Here is a 7,920-nt window from a genome sequence, read left to right on the forward strand (position 1 = left end):
AACACAAATACACCCCCTGCTTTAAGGGTGCACGCGATCAATTCGGCATAGGGCTCATTCGAAAGGGCACGGTTTAGCCTTTAATTTCTGATATATGCAAAATTTGTACCACGTCAGGGTTCAGCTCTATAATTTTTCGAAAATGGCCAAAAACGCTGTTTTTAGGGGTTTCAACCCCTTTTTTCTCGAAAACGTGACGTGATGGGACATTTTTGACCCCGGATTCGTGTTCAGCACGAAAAATCCGTTCAGAAACACCAGGTTGGGGGATTTTTCCTTAAATTTAGTTGGAAGATAAAAATTATAAAATTTTGTTAAATCTGAATATTTAATATTCAATTAGCTTTTATAATATCCAATAAATGCGAGATCGCATGTCTAGATACACATGCAAGTGAGGTAAGGTCATTTCCGTGCTAGTCAAAACAACCGCCAATCTGGCCTAATATGAAACATAGAAAGGTTCCGAAGTCAACACGGGTTGTCATGAAACTTCTGAGCTGGAAATTGTACAGCGACCATCAAAGAGATTCGAGGTAATTTACAACAGGGAAAAATCATAAATCAATATAAGACGAGTTTCTGCCCATCCGAGCATAAAGGGACGCATTTGACTAAAACAATGAAAACTATTTTATGCATTCACTTGTTTCGTACAACAGTAAACCAAAATAAATTTAGGGTTAGAGGAGGGCCCGTCCCATATTAAGTACCGGCCCGGACGGTAAAACAAGTTTATATTATTAAATGAAAATAAGTTAACTTATAAAAGAATACCAATATAGCAATAAGTTTTTATACTTAACTTTTTTGAAACTAGATAAAAGTTGGCCGTTATAAGTGGACCAAAAGTTGGCTATTGTAGTAGACTACTACGAAATTCCCCAGAAGCTTGTAACGTAGCTTTGCCTACGCTACAATAACATATTCAACATCACCCTAGCATGCGCACTACCATATGGAAGAAATTCGCAACGCAAAACACAAAAAGCGGAATAAGCCCACTCACTTTTCAAACAGCTCATACAAAGCCGGAGCTAAAGCTGCCAACATGAACTCAACCAGCGTCAGTTTTCCGTAGGTAAGCACGGAGCGTATCCGGGGCTTCGGGCCTATTTGGCGCGCTCTTGGCTTTCCTCCTCGGAGGAGGACTGACTGGTTGAAGGGGGGCTGCAAGGTGGGGAATACCCCTCATGCAACACTCCGAAACCGTTATGGGCTAGACCCATTTTTGGACACGGTCTCAAGCAGACAGGGGGCGTGACCCCTTTGGGCTTGCCCAATCCCGAGCACCCCTGCCTGCTTACGATACCGCACGGCTAGCGGGCTTTAAAGAGCGCGAACCACCTCCTGCAGCGCCCATTAGCCACGAATATATACAGGGGCACTGGGCAACCTTTCGACGCCCTGGGGGATCGCACTAAAGATCAGTTGTCCGTAGGTCACCAATCTGGACCACCAGCACCGCTGCCGCCCTAAGGCCGAGATCGCTACCGAGGACCGCCCGCAAACTTTACCGAGGACTGCTATTTGTACTCGCTGTCCCCCAGGGCCGCCGCAATAATCATCCCCACCGCTGGGGCCCGTACCGCCGCTGTTGCCGAGGACCGCCCGCCAGCAATACAAGGAACCGCGATTCGTACTCACTATCGTCCAGGGCCGCCGCAATAATCATCACCACCGCTAGGCCCCGTACCGCTGCTCATCACTGGGGCCCCTACTACTACTGCCGCCCAAGGCCGAAGCTGCAACCGTGGCCGCCCACCATCATCGCCGACGACTACGAATGCTAACGATCGCCAACCAGGGCCGCTGTAACCATCACCAGGGCCCGCTGCTACTGTCTTCATCACTGGGGCCGCCGCAATTATCGTCGCCCCAGGCCGCCGTTACTACTCGTCACGAGTACGGTAATCGCTACTGCGAACGTCAAGCACCGCCGTCCAGAGCCGCTGTCACCGTTCTAGTAAAAAGGGGCCGCATTCTCCTTCGCCACAATCAGGGCCACATACAACACCACTGCGGGAGGTTGCTGCCGCCCTCATCATTACCTGGCCACTGCCAACGTCACCGCTGCGGCCGCCACCACCACTGCAAGGGAACTGCAGGCAGCCGTCGCAGTCGCCGTCACAACCGCCGCGACTGCTCTCATTGCCACGCTCTTCACTACGCCGCGCTTCAAAAAAATAACCCTCATCAGTCCAACTCCAACTACGCAGTTCACAATATTGTTGCGTCCAACTTGATTTCGCATTAAATGGATGTATCGGATCTAGACAGAACTAGTTTCGCCCAGGTAAAACTAGTTTGTCCTAAGATCGGGTTTGGCCGGTAACATATCGAGCCCTAACCGCCAAAATAACGTAAGCGACATCTTTTTCAAAATTTTCTTTTTGATGCAGGAATGTATCTAGATGCTCTAGGAATATTTCCGCATCAAAAATAACGTGAGCGATATTTTTTGTTCAAAATCTCCTTTTTGATGCAGAAATGCATCTAGATTCTCTAGTAATATTTCTGCATCAAACCGAAAATTTTGAAAAAAATATCGCTCACGTTATTTTGGCGGTTAGGGCTCGATATTTAAGCAAATACTCATATGGGTGTTTCCTGAAAAGTGTCAACAAAGACCGAAAAAATTGAATTTTGCCTGGACAAAGTTTATAGATGCCAATCGATAATTACATATTATGTCTTTCATCCACCAAAATATTAGACTAATTGGTCCATTCAATTTCAAGATACTTGCGGCTTTCCAACTACACTTTCAATTTTTCTTTTTTTCGGAGAAACCATCCTTCCAGAAATCCTTCATAATTGTAGCACACGATTAAAAAGAACTGGAAGTCTCTACAAAAACTTAGTACAGCTTATGTTTTGTAAGCCTTACAACAAAAACAACGTAAAAATGTATTAGGAACGGTCTAAAGTTAAATTTAAAATTGTGCTTTTTTCAGGCGTACGGACGCAAAATATACTTTACATGTAAAAAAAGGGTCATAGTGTTTTCTTTATTTGTCAAAATTTTAATACAAAAGCTAGTTTTGGTTACTCTTGCCATGAAACTTTTTTCGGAAAGCAATAGTAGTTAGTATATTGAGAATCGGAACGTCCGAAGGCTTCAAATAAGTTTTGTTCATTTTGCTCTATGCAGGTACTGTTACTCACAAAATTGAGTATACGGTTTTTGTTTGTTAGATTTGCAAAATATTTTTGTCAATTTGGTATTAAAATATGGCTTATATTTTAGCAAATCCAATTTAAATTCAAGTTCAATGAGTTATAGGACACAAATCTAAATTAAGCCTAGATAACAAGATGTTGGTTTTTAATATGATGATTAAACCATATTGGGAATATTGCAAGCCATATGCGGAACATCATGGTACATAAAAAATACGAATATCCACAAAGATCTTAATGTAAATATGGCGCATGAGGACTAGGGGTGTTAATTTCTCGGCTTTTTCCGATCCCGGAATTTTCGGGATGGCGTTGTCACAATATTCATTACTTTTCAACAACTTGAATCGAACAAATTGCTTCTATATTGTTTGAGAAGCTCTCCTACCATGAAATAAATAATTAATAAATGGGTTTGAAACCTACTTTTTTTATTTAAAGTGTCGTTTTTATTTTTTTTCTCTGACCGCTGGATTTATTTTGAAGGGCTTTGTAATTTCAAAGATATGATTAATTCCAAAAATTCAATGCAATGTAGAATAAAAATATGGGTAACAAATGCAATAGGAAAATTATTTCGAATTTAAAAAATTTTAATTTGTTGGATTCACAAGGACGAATAGGTAATTTTTAAGCTGAAAAAGTTAGAAGAACGAAACTCGAGGATGCTGTCGAGTTTATATAAGCCCTTAACAAATAATTTTTTCAAAAACAAATATTGCGAAATTTCAAGTATACAATTTTAAAATGACATTTTCAATATTTACCAGACCTTCTGCACCAGAAACTTGAATATGTATAAATTCTACAGGATTTTCTCATTAATTTTTTATCCATACTTCTTCTCTACACACTTTTCTCTGAATTTTTAAAATTATTTTTAAATTACTGACGTCAGAGTGAAAAACTAAAAACGCAATTTTACCATGTTTAGCCCATGGTTTCGCGAATGTATTGATATTTGTGTTTAAAATTTACTATCGCGCGGTGGTGTTTGTATAATGAGCTAGACATTTATAAAAAAAAGTATTAATTATTAAATAAAAAAAGCAATATAGCCAATACTGGTGAAGAAAAGGAGTTTCTATTATTGCCATCAGTGAAAATTACAAATCCCGAAAATCCCGGGGTTACTTGTCAAGAATCCCGGGATTTTCGAGACCTTAAAAGTCCGGGATCCCGGGGTTAACATTCCTAATGAGGACATAAGAAAGCTAAGCATCAGTTACTCAGCACGCTTAATGAAACATCCAAATCGAGATGTGCAAGAAGACTAAAAAGAAAGGATGTTTCCTATATTATAAAATGATTCGCAATATGATAAATTTTGATATCCGCAATATATCAATTTCGGCTCTGGGCCTTTCAGACCGACTACCCAACACGAAATCCAGTGTCTGTGCGGCTCGGAAAGTTGACCTTTCCGACCCAACAGAGCCTACTGTATTGTAACTACTTAAATATGGAGGAGCGAAAGCGCGGCGTGGAAACTAGTCCTTTCCACCCGCCCAGGCAGTGCGGCTCTGGAACTCGTCCTTTCATTTTAAAAAATCAGCGCAATTTTGCAGTAGCTTAAAACTTGCACTTTATTATACTAAAATTTAATGGGCTTCAAGACTGCATACTCAAAAAAATTCTAAAAAATTTCCAAAATGTTTAAATTTGTGATATACTCATTTCACTCAAATTCGGTGTAAAAAAAAAAATTAATAACTCAAATTATTGTAGAGTGCACCATATAATACTAAATATTACGTAATACCCAGAGCTACCAATGCGATTTAAAAAAATTTTTTTTTCCACTATTTTCATTTTTGTTATGCCAACACAAGTTGGCATTGTTGGTTTTTGCTAAAAAGCAAACGATAATTTACAAGGCGTACTTAGCACGGTGCATAGGCAACTGGCTGAGTCAGTGGGATCGTCGGTTCGAAGCCTACTGAAAGAAGTCTGATGAGGAAATGTGGTGATTTCCGAAATAGCTATCACTTCTACATTTTTTCAAATTATTGTTCTTTTCACAATAAATTTTCTTTAAAAAATGGCCTCGAGCTCAATAAAAATTGTTGAATAGAAAACATAATTTTAAGAATATTTCTTTTCATAGAGAATTTTGATGTGTGTATGTGTAATTTTTTTTTTAATATTTTCCCCGCCCCGTTCTCGAGATAATTGGATAATACTATACTATACTATATGTTGCGCAATACTCAGAGCTACCATTGTGATTTTTTTTAAATGTTTTTTTGAGATGGCGTATTTTCAAAAACTATTTTTTTTATCAAAACATTTGTATGCGAAAAATTTTTGAAGAAAAAAAATTTCAAGAATATTTCTTTTCATTGAGAATGTTGATGTCTGCATGTGTGATTTTTTTTTCAACTTTTCCTCGCACCGTTTTCGAGATATTTGGAAAACTATTAAATCGTTTTGCTTCTGTTCTTGTGCTGGAACGTTTTTAAAAGTCTATTAATCAAGCTCAAATTTCAACCCTAAAAATTTGCCCAGTAAAATTAGACTTTTTCTTAAAAAAAGTTTGTAACAGTAATTTTTTGATGCAGTTTACTTCTGTTTGACAGGTAGATCATGGATCCACAGTCTTGCCCCTAAATTTCATTTGGTAATATTCCGCCATCTTGGATTTAAGATTTTTTTTGCGTTTTTTTGCGATTTGCAAGCTTTTTTTCATTTTTCATATAAAAAAAATGGTTAAAGGACAAGTATGTGGAGAATGTAATTACCCACATTTATTGATTCAGAATGTTTTTTTTTTTTAAATTAGCAAAAGCTGCGAAAAGATTTTACGTTGTCATGGTTTTTGCCATTTTTTGACAATTTCTGTTGAAAATACATAGCATACTGAAATTACAAAGTTGTAGAGAATTTCATTTCCCACAACCTTTATACCAACATTTTTTTGTATGACGCTTAGATCACGGCCGAAAACGTGCCAAACATAGCGATTAGCCCAATAAAATTAGATAAATTTGGTAGGAACAAAAAATAAAATATTTGTAACAGCGATTTTTTGAGGAGTTTTACTGCGCATTCTGTACTACGTATGTTTGTCGCGTTTCCGGCCTTGATATAAGCGTCGTATAAAACAAATGTAGGTAAAAAAGTTTTGGAGAATGAAATTCTCTGCAACTTTGGAATTTCAACATGCTATGTAGTTTCAACAGAAATTGTCAAAAATGGCAAAAACCGTGAAATGTAAAATTTTTTTCGCAGTTTTTGCTAATTTTTTACAATAAAACGTGCTATTTTTAAAAACCTTTTGTATAACAAATGTGGGGAAGTAAATTCTCTACATATTTGTATTTAACTATTTTTTACGAAAAATGCAAAATAAAATCCAAATCGCAAAAAAACCCAAAAAATAATATCCAAGATGGCGGTATGTTGCCAAATGAAATTTAGGGGCGAAAATGTGGATCCTTATCTACGTGTCAAATAGAATTAAACTGCATCAAAAATCGCTGTTACAAATTTTTTTTCAAATTTCCTACCAAATTTATCTACTTTTACTGAACTAATATACATATGAAAAAAAATAAAATAAAATCTCTAAGCATTGCCGCAGAGTTTTAAATTTAATGTTAGTTTGTAAGATTTGAAAACTTATTGTTGGTTTTGAAAGAAATATTCAATAAATAAATACATATTATACAACAAAATAATGCCTTGGAGGAAAATGCCGGCAGAGTAAGCAAAAGAAATTATCAAAAACCAACGCGAAGTTTGAGTCACTCGAAACTGTCACTTTATTATGGAAGAATTTAATGGGCTATAAAACTGCATAGATTGAATTTCCTAAAAATTCTTAATACAATTTGTGGTTGTGGTAAAATCTTTTTAAATTTATTTTTACAAAGTTTTAAATGTAGTCTTATACCTTTTTTTATTACCTGCATTTATAAAAGAAACTATAAGACCCGGCGAACTTCGTCCCGCCCAAATTAATTTATTGTATTAAAACATTTTCGTCCAACATTTTCGCCTACAGTTCACGTTCATGATTTTCAGTGACGCATTTATCTTCTAATTTACGGTTTGGTGGTTGTCAGAAGGCATAATTCCATTTCCGTCTGAAATAACCTAGCAAAAGTGTATATGCCTTGATCAATACGTAATAGTTTCAGCACGTTTGAAAGGAGCCACGCCTCCTTTTGAAATAACCCGAATTTTCTCTAAGAGTATGGGATTGATTTCATATATCTCCATACCATGTTCGAGTACTCTGCCTAGAACACTTCCTGAGATATGCAGTATGAAAATTAGGCTTTTATGGGAGGTTGCACGCCCTTTTTTCCAAATATCTCCAATTTCTTTTCATGACTATGCGATTGATTTTAAATATCTTGTACATACCAAGTTCCAGTACTCTACCATAAACGACTTCTAGAGATATGCAGTGTGAAAAATTCGGGTTGTATGGGAGGTGTCACGACCCCTTTTCCAATAACAGTATGCGATTGTTTTCATATATATCTCCATACCATGTTGAGTACTCTACCATGAACACTTCCAGATATATGCAATATGAAAAATTCGGTTGGTATGGGAGGTGCCACGCTCCCTTTTCCAATATCCACAATTTTTCATCCAGTGTGGCCAGATGATCGTAAAGGTTAGAAAAAGTTATACGCTATGAAAATTTAAGTTAAACAGAAGTCAGGATATTCATTCCATAAAAAGTCTTCGCCAACTCGATAAGTCCAGCGAAATCGATTTTCT

The sequence above is a fragment of the Rhagoletis zephyria genome, unplaced genomic scaffold (assembly GCF_001687245.7).
Source record: "Rhagoletis zephyria isolate East Lansing unplaced genomic scaffold, Rhagoletis_zephyria_1.1 Rzeph_scaffold_02499, whole genome shotgun sequence".
Taxonomy (NCBI): Eukaryota; Metazoa; Arthropoda; class Insecta; order Diptera; family Tephritidae; genus Rhagoletis; species Rhagoletis zephyria.